The 14,981-nt window shown below is 43.4% G+C and overlaps 1 protein-coding gene across 9 annotated transcripts in view; it reads right to left on the bottom strand.

Moving 5' to 3' along the window:
• The window catches only part of Frmd5 (FERM domain containing 5), a 300,312-nt gene that overhangs the window by 46,568 nt on the left and 238,763 nt on the right, over positions 1 to 14,981 (bottom strand). The gene's annotated exons all lie outside the window — the stretch shown is intronic.

Here is a 14,981-nt window from a genome sequence, read left to right as displayed (position 1 = left end):
GAACAGGAAACTTCAGCTTGGAATACAGCAGGAATGATACCAAATCCAGCAGGTTCTGCCTCTAAAGGCTATCTTGAATTCATCCACTTTTCTTCATCTCCATAGGTCAAGCCACCACTATCTCCCAACTGGACCACTGCCAGTCTCTAAGGGATTCTCTGCTTCCACTATTTCCTTGATCAGTATATTTTCCACACAGAAATCACAATTTACATAAAGTGTCTTTTTGTGTAAATTAAATAAGTAATAAGTAACACAGGCACATTGTACTCTATTCAAATGTACAAAAGAACATAGTATACTATGAAGACTTAGTCTCCCTTCCATTTTAGTCTCCCTGTGTTCCAGTTACTAACCCCAGAAGCAATTTACTACCAGCTTTTTGTGTAACTTTTATGTGATATTTTCTACATAGGCAAACCTATACACATTGACATCTCCTCTTTAAAATAAAATTTCACACTAGTTTTTGCAGTGCTGAGGATTGGACCCAGGGCTTCACGTATGCTAAGCACGAGATCTACCACTGAGTTATGTCCCTAGCCTCTCCTTGCAGCATATTATTATTATTATCTATGTTGGTACCGGGGATTGGACCCAGGGGCACTTAATCACTGAACTACACCCCCAGTCCTTTTTAAAAAAATTTGTTTTGCTCTTCAGAGACCTGCTTGGGTATCTACGATGACTGGAAGGAGAATGACTTGCAGGGACCTGTCAGAACATCTGCAAAGCATCCATCTCTTGGCCTGTCCCCAGTGGCCTCTGCAGTTCAGGGTCAGATGACAATCAAAATTTGTTTTGAGTATCTTAGGGTCTTGCTAAGTTGTTGAGGCTGTCCTGGGACTTGTGATCTTCCTGCCTCAGCCTCCTCAGTCACTGGGATTACAGGCATATGCCACTGTGCCTGGCTGCAGCACATTTTTATATTCTATTCTGTTTCTTTTTTTTTTTTTCTATTCTGTTTCTTATTCTGTTTTTTTTTTCTTCCACTTAGGATATCTTGCAAATCCTTCTATTGCAGGGCATACTAATATGTCTCAGAGTTTATCCAGTTCCACACTGATGGAATTTGTTTCTAATTTATTACAATGTGATAGTAAACATTCAGTGATCTTTAATTACACTCCTCACTTCTGCTTCACACTGCCATTGTCTTTCCATTGCTCTCAGAATAAATAAAGTCCTACCTCTGGTTATGAGCTGTAATGCCCTATATAGCCCAGCTTCTGCCTTCTTTCTGAGCTCATCCCAAATCATTCTCCTCACTGCACCCTGGCTGTGGCCTGTTCCTGAATACACCAAGGCTTTTTTGCCGGTGTCTTTGTATTCCCACTGCCTGGAATGCTCTTCCTATAGCTCTTCTTAGCTACTCTTATCCTTATGGTCTCAGTTCAAAAGCCCCTTCCGCAGAGAAGGTCTTCCTCTAAAGAATAAGGCCTCTCTAGCTTTCCATCTCATTATTCTGTTTATGATCTTCATCCACTTTTAACAATCTGTAATTACCTCTTTGACTTGTTTACTTATTTGTAGTCTGCTCCTTTTTTAAAAAAATATTTTTTTAGATGTTGATAGACCTTTATTTTATTCATTTATTTATATGCGGTACTGAGAATTGAACCCTGTGCCTCGCACATGCTAGGCAAGTGCTCTACCACTGAGCCACAAGCCCAGCCCCATCTACTCCTTTTGAGACTGTAATTTTCTTGAAGATGGGGATCTTCCCCAGAACAGCACAGGGTCTGGTAGAAGGCAGGTAGGTCTTCAATAGTTATTTGTTGAATAAATTATTGAGTGAATAGCACGTAGAAGTTTGGCTAAAAGGTTTGATAAAATGTTAAGATGTTAAGTTGTTTATAACCCATAACTTCTACTTCCGAGACCTGCCTGACTATCTAGGATGACTGGAAGGAGAATGACTTGCAGGGAACTGTCAGAACATCTGAAGGTCTACAAAGCATCGATCTCTTGGCCTGTCCCCAGTGGCCTCTGCAGTTCAACTCAGATGACTATCTCTGGTCTATCCATGTCTAACTTTGTATGCAAATTGAGGTTGTTTTATAAGATCCAAAGATCTCTTCTGTGCCAAGGTGAGATCTGTACCTGTACCAAGGTGTTGGCACAGAAGGACCTGGCCCTACTCCAAGAAACAGGTCTTAAAAACATGCTTGTTCATGAAAAATTTATACCTCACTTCTGCCTCTTCTGCTGGTTCACCCTACACCACTGAAGAAGAACTAGGGCAGGATATCAAACCTTTCACAAATATCTTAAGAAGCGTATCCTTGCAGGGATGGAATGATGAGTGGTGGACACTCAGAGGAGGAGGGACCATGTGGGCCCCTCCCTCGCCCAGGGATTGAACCAGGGAGGCTTAACTACGGAGCCACAACCTTATCCTTTTTTTTTGTGGTGCTGGGGATTGAACCTTGTGCTTGCACTCTACCAACTGAGCTATATCCCCAGCCTCCGACCCTTTTTAATATTTATTTGGAGACAGGGTCTTGCTGAGTTGCTTAGGGCCTCCCTAAGTTCTGAGGCTGGCTTTGAACTTGTGATCCTCCTGCCTCAGCCTGCCAAATAGCTGGGATTACAGGCATGTACCACACCCAGCTCCCTTCTCTACTTCTGAAGTAGTGGCCCCATTCCAAACACTCTTTGGCTTCCAAACCAGAAAGAGTTACTCTCAGGGCAGAGATTAGGAATCACATCCAGGACTCCTGGGTGATGGGTCACAAACTGGGTCTTTCAAAAGACTCCATCAGCAATCTTCTCTTTGGGCAGGGCCTAACCACTTCCTCACTGATGCCTCAGAGTTTAAACTCATGTTTAAGGTTCTCTGGGAGTAGAGGAAATATGTTCAACTCTATCCCACACAGCACATCCTACACTATTATCTCTTTCAGAAAAATGGAAATGGAATTGTACAAAATGCATATTGTGATTATTTTCCTCTACAAATTTTACTTTGCACCAAGCTGGCTACTACATTTGGGATCAGTTAGTATGAATTTTAATGGCTGAAGGAGCTTGCTTCCATACATACAGCAACCATATTATAGGAGCTTGGGAAATAGCCATGGGGAAACTGCTTCTGTCATGGAAATCACAAGGACTTTTAATAAGAACTCTGCCTTCCACAAAAACAGCTCATTCTCATGGGCTGGCAGCTGAGATGTACTTGTAAGGCTCTCAGCTGCACGAATTAGGAAACAAGAAACTGTCCCATTTCATATTCCCTGTAGCTATAAAAATGATCTTCCTCAGGTTATCTCTCAGCATCTGGTGGGTTTCCCTGGTGTGCTCCCCACCATTAAGTCATAGTTCCCTCAGATTCCCATTTGCCTGTGGTAGATACATGGCTATGAGGCTGTTGCCAGAGACTCATGGAAAGAAGCATCTTTCTTTGCTGTATCTCCAGGGATAGGACTAGGTAAAAGGAGTGGAGAGAGAGGTAGAACAGAGCTCCTCCTGGAAGCAGACCTCCATGAAGTTTAAATTTCCGGCAGATACTATAAGCTCATGGCCCACAAATGACGGAGGCAGAAGATGGGAAGCAAACTGTGGATTAGCAAGCTTTCCTTTATTCTGCAGCAAAGTCAATCAATCAGGCACAGGAGGACTCATTTTCTGGGTATGGAGATGGCCCCAGGGTTACAGAAGGAAACTGGGTTTTATAGTTTCATTGGAGACCGTGGATGTGCAGTTTGGACAGTCAGGGACCTAGTTGTGCAGGTTAAAATTTTAACTCAGGAAGGCAGTTGTAAAAAGTTTGAAACTTATTGTCACTGGGAAAAGCTCACAACTCAGTGTTCACTGCTTATCTTCCTTCCTCTGGGACCCATTGTTACCTAAAGCATTATTTGCTTTTCTCCTTCCAGGACTCATCTGCAATGGGGAAGGGTAAAAGTCCAGGGTCAAGCGTTTCAGTATATGCCTCCTTCCTTCAAGATGCACTGGGTTTGGAAAGGAGTAAATGTTTGCTTTTGGTGGAGATGCTGGGGATGAACCTGTTAAGTGATGAAAGTTTCCTTTTTCCCCTCAGGGCCCATTATTATTGGAAAAGGATGTACTAGGAGATTTTAAAGTTTGGCTAATTTCTCTCTCTCCTCCCGAGCCACACTGTCCCTCCGTTTTTCTTGGGGAGCTGTCTTGTAGGAATATTATTTTCCATAACCCTTCAGATACAAAGGCAGAATGACTCAGCGCTGTGGAGGCACTTTCCACAACATGCCCCTCCCTTGGGGTATTCAAAGCCTGTAACTGAAGGGGTGGCCTGAGGTGGCCTCTGGGTGGAGTCACTTGCAGCTGGACCATCTACAACAAGCCATTGGTATGAATAATTTTAGGAATTCTAGGACTTCCTGACCTCAGGAGTCCCCTTACACTTATAAATGCCAGTTGTGTTCTAGGATACCCTCCCCACAGTCTCCTATCCCTAAATCTAGGGGTTTCTAGAATATTCTGTGCAGTTAGTCTTCTCTTCTGGTGGGATGGCAAAGCCTAGAGACTTCTATCTTTTCTTCCCTTTGCCTGCAGTTACCCTGGCACTATGGATATACTGCACTCTGTGTGCTGAATGTTGTGCCATTGATTATACTGCAGAAACAGGCATTCTTGCTGACAGGTGATTACTGTTTAGTCACAAAGTCAGAGCTCCACGCCTGAGAACGTTTATCTTTAGGACAAGTAAGCTGAGGCGGAGCACCCAAATCCTTATCCTCTGGCTAAACCTCAGAGGTTGTTCTCCTCCCAAGACATTACTGGGTCAAAATAACTTATATTAAGTACTCACTTAAAAATAAATTTGAATTTTATGAACCACAACAATACCTACACATATTCAAAAATATCAAGGCAGGTAAGAAAATCCATTTATTCTCTCCCCACGGTGCACAGAATAATCCATGAAGCTCTTAGAATCATTCTGCAACTGAGGCTGGGAGAATTTCTATTCTTGCTCCTTCCTGGAAAGTGTGGTTCTGTTTCTCTATGTTTTGCCTATTCTTTAGTGAAGGGACTGAGGCAGGAAGCAGCAAGCAAGCCTGGGTCAGTGACCTAAACTCTTCAAGGTTAATTGCATTTTCTGCCTCATAATGAGTGCCTTTGAGAGAGAGAAGCTTTATTTTAACCCATCATGGATGGAGTCAGGCCCTGGCATGGTGCATCCTGATGAGGGTAGCCAGCATGAAGAGAGCCCCACTCATTAAGCTTCACCTTATCCAATCCTATCTACCTGCGAGGCACACATATTTTAATACCAACTAAGTGAGGCTTTGAATGGACAAGAAGGATCACAGCTTCCTTCAGCTTCTGCCACATGCTGTTAAATGGGAACTGACTGAGGTTTTATGAACCCCTGGAGAAGGCAGAGATAAAGAGGGAGGGATTACAGAAAGTGGGTCCCTGTGAACCAAAAGTACAAGAGTCCAGAGGTTGAAGAAGACCACACTAATATAAGGGGGCTTGGAGGAGAGGCAGGAGCTGAACAAGTTGCCCTCAGAGGTCTGACAGGGAAGGGATCGGCACTCAGTCTCCATTCCAGATTAAATTTATATTTAAATTTCTTGTAGGCAAAAGGCATTCTTGCCGTCCTCATCAGAGTTCTCTAAGGGCATGTGTGTGCCGATGTCTGCCAGGTTCAGGAGCAGATGCTGTGTAAAAGTTCTTTAATGTTACAGAGGAATGGACACATTAGCTCATCTTCTCAGGGCCCTGGCATGAGTGAGCAGAGCAGAGGGGTGACTGAATTACTGGGGTGGCTCCTACCTCCCCTGCTCCCACCCTACACACAGCCCAGCCATCTGAGGTGGAGGGAGGGTGAGGGGCACAAGTGCTAATAACAGGGCCCAGATTCCCCAACCTCAACATCTTCCACGCTCATTTACATTTTCTTTGAAGGGAGGGAGCCCCTCTCTGGCTCCTGGCACAGGAGCTCACTTTTCTTGCTTAGTGGTAAACCAACAAAATCTGTCCAGAAGCTGCTGAGGCTGCAGCTAGGAGAACAGCCAGCTCACTCTGGGAGATGGATCAGGAATCTCATTCCAGGGGGAAATACAGAGATGCCCATTTGAAGCCACACCATCTTGTGTTGCAGGCTGCCACAAATGCAGTGGGGACACAGCTCAGCCCTGCCCAGGTGTTCTCCTGGGTCCTGTCTCAGAACTCAGCAGTCAGGCTGGGGAGGATGGGGCCCAAGCAGGCAGTTGGTATCCAAACTGTAGCACTAAGAGGCTTCCATGGGGCCAGATGACCATGTGACTCCCAGGGGAGCAGCCAAGACTAGAGGGTGGGAGAGCAGAATACAGAGGGAAACAGGATCTGTGTTCCTTGGCTATGGTTCTTACCTAACCCTTAATAAATGCAAGAGCTTCTTTGCCCGAACACTCCCCATTCCACATGCAAATTAAAAGAGCAGGGTCATTTTCATGATGCTGCACTGATGTCTGTAGGGTCACATGCCAGGTGCAATGCTGCAGGGAGCCCTCTTGGCAGTCCTCACTTGGGTCAGAGAACTGGCTTAGATCACTACCACATGGCGTGGCACTCAAATGATGTGCACATGGAGTAGGGAACTCACATTCAACATGGAACATGGAGGTCAATGTGTGCAAGCAAATGTCATGGGAAGGAGGGCTAAGTGTTCTGTCAGCACAGATGGCCCAAAACAGACTCAACAAGGGCAATTAAGACCTTCAGAGCAGAACCTCAAACATGCAGCTGTTACAGTTTGTAAGAGCAGGGCTAATAAGAGGGCCAGACTTATGGAGATATCAATGATGATCCTTCTAGAGCTACACCATCTCATTCCTATGTGGGTTCCTTATACCTAGTAAAGTTCCTGGAAAAAAAGAAAAGAAAAACAGAGTTGGATCTGAAGAAAAGCCATTTGTCCATCTTTCCCATGGTAAGGCCATTTTTACAAGTAAGGTGACCGACTCAGAAGCATCACCACATCTTGCTATTGATCCAGTAATTTTGAGTTGTGTTTTTCTGGCCAGTGAGAATATCTCAGAAGACTAGTATTATCATATCTGCAGAATTACTGGAAACTCAATCAGGCTTGTTTGGGAAAACAAAACAAAACAAAACAAAACTCACTAGTTTGTGTGAAGCTCATATTCATATTCATTCTCTCTCTCTCTCTCTCTCACACACACACATACACACACACACACACACACACCCCTTCTCACACACCTATGCTTCTCATATAATACTGCTTCAGGTAGCTTTTAAAGAAAGTCCAGAATATCGGGATGAATGAACTTCACCTTGCCCTTAAACCTAAGGACAGTTTGACAACTAATTTTTTTTTGCGGGGGTGGCAAAGGACAAATACTATGTTATCTGACAAATCTGTGAATTTCTGGGGATGTAGGAAGAGGCCAGGGTGGTCAGGATTAGGAGAAATATAAGCCCATCTGTTCTCATAACCCCATACCTATTCCCCCAACTTCCTCTTCCTCACAGAAAATTATTGACCAACACCAACATAAATGATGGATTCTGAGTGGACATACCCTATAAATAGAACAGGTTGGGATTTCTGAATCCTAGTACAGTCTCATTTTCAAGTATCCTTCAGGTCACTCATGTTCCCTGGAACTTGAGGTGGAGGTATGGGGAGCGGAGCGGAAGCGCGCTGGAAAGGCAAAGGCCTGAGAACCAATGCTAGACTCGAACAAAGCCCTGTTCAGTGACTTCTCCATTGTGATCTCAGACCTGTCCTGTAAGCTGTCTGAACTTCAGTTTCCTTATCTATAAAACAGGGTTAAACTATACAAAGCAACATGGAGATACCTCAGAAAACTTGGAATGGAACCACAATTTGACCCAGTTATCCCACTCCTAGGTCTATACCCAAAGGACTTAAAATCAGCATACTACGGTGACGCAGTCATATCAATGTTTATAGCATCTCAATTCACAATAGCTAAACTATGGAACCAACCTAGATGCCCTTCAACAGATGAATGGATAAAGAAAATGTGGTGCATATACACAATGGAATATTGCTCATCCTTAAAGAAGAATGAAAGTATGGCATTTGCCAGTAAATGGACAGAACTGAAGAATATCATGCTAAGTGAAATAAGGCAATCCGAAAGAACCAAAGGTCAAATGTTCTCTCTGATATGTGGGTGCTAATTCATAATACGGAGGGGAGGCTAGGGAAGAACAGAGGTACTTTGGATTAAACAGAGGGGAGTGAAGGGAAAGGAGGGGGCCTGGAGGTAGGAATGATAGTAGAATGAATTGGACATTGTTATCCTATGTGCATATATGATTACATGACCTGTGTAACTCTACATCAAGTACAACCAGAAGAATAAGAAGTTATACTCTATTTATGTATGATGTGTCAAAATGTACTCTACTATCATGAATAACTAATTAGAACAAATAACAAAATAAAAATAAAAAATAAAATAGGGTTAATACCACATCTTTAAAAGGATTATTTTTGAGGTCCCAAATAAGAGACACAATGAACATAAGAATAGTGTGAATTTTTTCTACCAACTTCCCCTGCCTCCTATGACCTCCTCTTCCTTCAGAATGAATGGACTTAAAACTCTATGAGGCTTCAGCAATAAGACTATGCCTTCAAGGTACAGAAGCCTGGATCAGAATGCTGGGGTGGATCCTGGCCAGCTATTCACCTTGCAGTGTCCCCTCCTATAGGAATCTGACACCATTTTGGGAAATCTACTCCAAGTGACTCTCAAAGCACAGATCTGCATCTTCTCCACCACAAGGCTATTTTTCCCAGACTTGGTCAGAGAAGAGTAGAAAATATCAAATATATACTTTCAACCCAAACTCCTTGAGATGCCTGGCAGTTGCTACTCCTGCTAGAGACAAAGGCAGAACCTCTACTATGTTCCTGACATGCTAAAGAGGAGTTGAATGAGGTTGAGGACCAGATACCATAGAATTCCAACACACACTGTACTTTTTAATGCCTTGATTTTGACTAAATTAAAAAGAAAAAAGTATCTGGCAAAATGTATTTCCATAAATTAATTCAGAGCCTCTTAAAGAATGTAGCAGGTTCTCTCTGTAGTTAAAGCTACAGGAGCTAACTGTAGCATCAACCCCCTGCTTCCACACTCCACATTCCCAGGTGAATGGATGTACAATAGGAAGAGGAAGGGTGAGTAGAGCCTATGGCTCCCTGATCAGAGTCTCAAGTTCCCCAGAGCACATCCAGTCACACAAAGCTGCTGCCATCCTATGCTAGGACCAGATGGGTCAGGTCATTCTCCCTGCTTCTCTTAAGAAGGACAGCCAGTGCCTTCCTTGAAAGGCCCTCATCACAGCAGGCAGAACTCAGTTGGGCCCCAGGATTGTATATTCATTCACCTGGGGATGCTCAGGTTACACTACAGTTAGCTCCTGTAGCTTTGACTCTAGAGAGAATCTGTTAAGAGAAAGGGAAGCTCCGAGTTAATTTACTGAAATACATTTTGCCAGGTACTTTTTTCTTTTTATTCTAATTAAAGTTAAAACTTTGAAAGATGCAGTGACTATCCAATCATGTTGTGTTCCATTCTCTATTGTTACTTAATGGAACTGCTCCATACTCAGAACCAGTGGTTCTCAAACTTGAGCCTGCATCAGAATCACTTGGAGGACTAGTTAAAACACAGATCCCCTGCCCCCCACTGAGTATCAGGGCCAGTGGGTCTGGAGTGGAGTCTCAGAATTCTTGTTTCTAACAAATTCCCAGGTGATGCTGGTCTGGAGACCACTGGATTAGATCTACCATTCTCTAGCATCTGTTGGTGACTAGTAGCTCTTGAAGCCAAGACTATAGGGCTAAGGGAAAGAAGTAGATATTTGAACTCTACCACAATCCAGCTCCGTCTGCACAATTCTCACTTTCATTTAGCTCCCATGTTTTCCCGTACCAAGGGGAACAACTTCAGAGCATAAGGCTGTGAGTTAAAAGCTATAGAGAAACTCTGCTCCTTCCTGCCAGGTTTTCAAATTCTGCCTTTCATGACAGTTGGCAGCTGCCCAATTCTGGATGCAAGGTTCAAGTCCCCAATTACCATTTATGTTCACTGGCTAACTAGCTCAAAACTCGCTGCATGTTCGCTATGAATGAGATCACCAGAAAGAAAGCTGGCAGTTATCATCAAAACTAATTCAGAGAAAGAGTCCCCTTCTCACCCTAGTTCTGCTGTCATTGTAGGGAATCTGTTCCAGAACGTTTTCTCTTCTGGTCTCTAAGGTCTGGTGTCTAGGAGGGGAGGCTGAGGGCTGCCCCAGCCCCTCTGCCTGCTGCTGACTCCTGTCTGCATCTGCACTTCTTAAGGGTTCTCAGTCAGACTTTTTTCCTCTGAGTGTCATAACCAGCCTTTCCCTTTCTCTTCCTTTTCCTGGAAGAGGATCCTGCTGCCCTCCACCGAGAGGTGGGAGCATATGCCCTGAATACATAGTTCCATGCCAGAAGAGAAGTCCTCCATGTTCAGCACTGAGCAGGGAGTTTGGGGCAGGAGGAAAGTGATGTAAGAAAGAAAGGTGATCTCTTGGGCAAGTCTTTTTTCCTCCTGTGCCTCAATTTCACACTTCCTAAATGGTCTTCTGTCCCTTTACATGCTCAAAATCTGATTCTATTATTAGTTGACCAGAATAATCATATCCCAGGTCCATCTTTCCTAAACAAAGTTGTTTTTGGTACCAGGGATTGAATCCGGAGGTATTCAACCCTTGAGCCACATCCTCCTCTCTTTTTTATTTTAAAGCAGGGTTTTACTAGATTTCTTAGGGCCTCACTAAGTTGCTAAGGCTGGCTTTGAACTTATGCTCCTCCTGACCCAGCCTCCTGAGCAGCTAGGACCATAGGTATGTACCACTGTGCCCAGATTAAATGAAGATTTTTTAAAAGTTTTTTGTTTTTGTTTTTTTAGTCATTTTTAAAAAGGACAATCAGGTAGCTCTAACAAGGTAGATGTTTAAGACATTAAACATATCATTAGTTTAATTAATTGAAAAAACTCAGGGCCATTGCTCAAAGTAAGTAGAAAGAGTAACTAAAGAGAATTCATTCAATTCTATAAACTGCATATAGTAGGCCCAAGACAATGAGCACTGTGTGTGAAACTGTTCTGATGTGATGAGTCTGGTCATTCCACTTTGCACTGTGAGTGATGGAAAAGTCCTGTTAGATCCCCTCTGCATGTCTTCAGCCTCACAAGGTAAGGATCACTGCAGGAACTTTTCAGAGGCTACCACCCTCTGTCCTCCGAGCACTGCTTCCTAGACTACATACAGCCTAGGTGGCAGTGGGGCCCCTGGATTTCTATAGGGGAGGGCCTTCGGAGTGAAAATCTGTTTGGAATGAGAGTAGGGAATAAAGTTTTATTTGTATGGCCTTGTATATAGGATAGGGAACTCTTCTATAGTCCAGATATGGAAGAAAGAAGGATTGACAGAGAAGGGATTGATGAAATGTCCCTTCTAAATTCATCATGGCACCATCCCAGACTTAACCAGAGGCAGAGTCTCTGATCCTGGGCTGAGGTAGAAGCTGAGGCTGTGCTTTGAGATGTGTGCCCTTGGTCCTTAAACTTGTTAGTTTCCTGCCATTCTCCCAGATGTGATATTTCAGTGGCTGAGGAGCAGCAGGTGTCTCTTGGTCTATAAATAATTCCTGGGCTTGGAAACACATCTCTCATATACTGGGAGTGAGGTGGGAATGACCTGGTGTGGTCTGGCCTTTGCAGTTTGATAGAGTAGGTCAGACTTCTGGCCTCCTCTGCAGGAGTGATTGCTCCCTCTGCATGTTTTGGCAGTATTTGAGTGGAGGTCAGGCAGGAGCCTTGATCCAGCAGGTCCCTCAAGGTTCCTGGAACGTCCCTGTCATCTGGGTATCTCTACATAGCAAGGCTACAACATGGAGTCCAAGATCTACAGAGGCACACACAACACTGGTTGAAATGTCACCACTGAAAAAACCTTGTACATCTGCTGCCCACTGAATATTGTTATGGTTTGGAAATGAGGTATCCCCCAAAAGTTCATGTGTGAGACAATGCAAAAAGGTTTAGAGGTGGAATGATTGGGTTTTGAGAGCTTTAATTGCATCAAGTGTATTAATCCCCTGGCAGGGATTAACTGAGTAGTAACTATAGGCGGTAGGGTGTGGCTGAAAGAGGGAGGTCCCTGGGGGTGTGACTTTAGGGTTTATATTTTGTCCTTGTTGAGCACAGCTCTCTGCTTCCTGCGTGCCATGTTCCCAGCTGCCTTCCTCCACCATGCACTTCTTCCATGATGTTCTGTCTCACCTCCCACCCCAAGGAATGGAGCCCACCTACCGTCTATGGAGTGAGAGCTCCAAAGAAACTCTGAGTCCCAAAATAAACTTTTTCTCCTAAAATTGTTCTTTTCTGGTCTTTTGGTCACAGGAGCAGAAAAGCTGACTACACAGTTGTGTTTTTTGAAGGTTAAAAAAAAAAAAAATGGATGAAAAACTATCGGGAAAAACACCCAGCTGTATTTACTAAGTGCTTTGGGCAAGGCACTACCTGAGTGACCTCAAGGTTCAGGAATACTGAAAAAATGACTTGGAAAAATCATCTTCTCTCTGATCTCATGGTACTGTCTGTACCACTTAACAATCCTATTGCCAATATTCCCCTGTTCATGTCCTCTTGAGATGAAAACTTGTGTGCAGTGTTTGCATCTGTGGTCCACAACCCACTGCCTAGCACATGATCCTCAAGAAGTATTGGTTGATTAATTACTCAATAAATATGACCAGGTTAATTTTCAACAGCTAGTCTTATTTGATGAGCTCCTTCCTCCTGTGTCTTCAATTCCTATTATCCGGTGAAATCAGTGTAGGAAAGAATACAGAAGAGCCGAGTTGGGGTAAGGCTGTTCCTGGAGATGGTGTTCTTGTACAAATTAAGAGTTCAACTTAACCCTAGAAATTAATTTCAGGATTGGTCTGGTGGGTATTACCTTTGTCTAATTTGCTGATTCTAACAACACAGGATGTGCTTGGGAGGGGAGGGGAAGAGGTTGAGTGAAATATGGGACTCCAGCCTAAACACCACTGAGTTCCCAAAAAGATGTCTGCAGTGCTGCCCAGCTCCAAAATAACTGCTTACGCCACCAACACACAGTCATGGGGAAGGAAAACCGTTCTGCTTCCAGGAAGGTCTCTAACTGGGCCCTTGCCATTGAGAAGGAATCAAAAGCTCAGTGCTGGAAAAGATTAATCATTACATTTGCGTAATTATATTGATGTGAACCTCGTAGCCAAGTTCTTTTTAGGAAGTTAATGTTGAAGAACACTTCCGTGCATCTGGGCTAATGTGGAATAGAATTTAGGATGTTTTTAACTTGTGGAAATAATCAAATGCCTTTCTATGGACAAATTCCACACATCTCTAGGGATTTCCTCTTTCCCTTACAGTTTTTCTGATGCATTGCCTGCCTTTCTAAAACACATCCTGGCATCTGGTCAAGGTGCCATGGTATCTTTGGGCTTTAGCATCTCAGGTCAATGTTATGATGAATTATAACACAAGTCTGGATACCTCCTCTAAGTTAATTGTTACAGGTTAGATTCCTTTGGAAGTGGACTCTGGGATAGAGGTTAGCATGCAGGATATTTATTTAGAAGTGCTCTTGGCATCAATATCCTTAGATGGGAGGGGAAGAAAAGTTGAGTGAGCTGATGGAGAGGTTGAGCTGCCACATAGGCTTATCGCTGACTTGGCTGAAGCATGGGGAGCTCTGGAGCTGGGATGGCCCTTCGGAGTTGTTTCAAGTTTAGTCAAGAGAGCCAGGCATTTACACACTCGCCTGAGCAGTCACTGGATAGAAACTACTGCCAAGAGCACTCCTGAGGGGATCTGGGTATAACATCAGATTCCATCACATCAGAAACCCAAAATCATAACTACCATAGCCAAAAGCTTGCAAAGCATTCTGCAAACATTAACTCTAATGCCAACAATTTCACAAGGAAGGTTTCTATGAACCCCATTTTATAAAGTGGAAGCTAAGATATAGTGAAGTTAACAGACCTGCAGAAGACTACCCAACCAATATGTGGGACTTAAATCCAGGCCTGCTTTGCTCCAAAGCATACATTCTTTCAAAATGCCAAACACCCATCCTTTAATTTCTCCCACAGCCTGCAGAAGAAACCCATAGCTCCATCCTCCTCTGCAATTTTTGGCTGGTTTTATAATTCTTTGACTATATCTCATGCACATATAAAACCCTTTGGCTGAATTCTTTTCTGAATGCATTGGATCCCTTAGACCTAGGCACTACTGGTCTTGTTCAATTGGAAAACCCACTCCTGTTGAAAATGGACAAATGTTTGGTTTTTCCACGAGGACACACACAAGGGGAAATCTTAACAGGAGTTAAAAATCTAACAGAAGTTGTGCATAGGGCACAGTCTATAAATCCAGAGACTTGGAAGGCTGAGACAAAAGGATTGCAAGTTCAAGGTCAGTCTGAGCAACTCAGCGAGAACCTGTCTCAAAATAAAAAATAAAAAGGATTGGGAATGGAGCTCATGGTAAAGCACCTGTGGGTTCAATCCCCAGTACAAAAACAAAACAAACAAAAAATCTCAAGGAAAAACAAAAACCTAGCAGGAAACCAGTAATTTAGTCAACAATATTTGAAGATTATGAGGTAAGAAATGAGAAGCATTTAAAACCAGATTTCTTACATTTTTCTTTATATTTTTTTAAAAACTAGAACATTTTTATATTTTAGAGATTAGATGTCAGCTGGTAACCAGTCCCAAATCCCTCACCTCCTCCTGTCCAGGGAGCTGATGAGGTAGGTGTACCATGAAGCTATATACACCCTTCCTATATCCCCCAAGGCCATAATTAATCTTGTTCTTTCTTTGCATACTCCAGATCTCCCTTCCCTAATCTTCAGCATGCCTGTATGGGTAAAGGAAGTCATAAGTTCTAGACAAGAAAGGTTGC

The sequence above is a fragment of the Sciurus carolinensis genome, chromosome 2 (genome assembly GCF_902686445.1).
Source record: "Sciurus carolinensis chromosome 2, mSciCar1.2, whole genome shotgun sequence".
Taxonomy (NCBI): Eukaryota; Metazoa; Chordata; class Mammalia; order Rodentia; family Sciuridae; genus Sciurus; species Sciurus carolinensis.
This window is presented reverse-complemented; position numbering and strand designations above follow the sequence as displayed.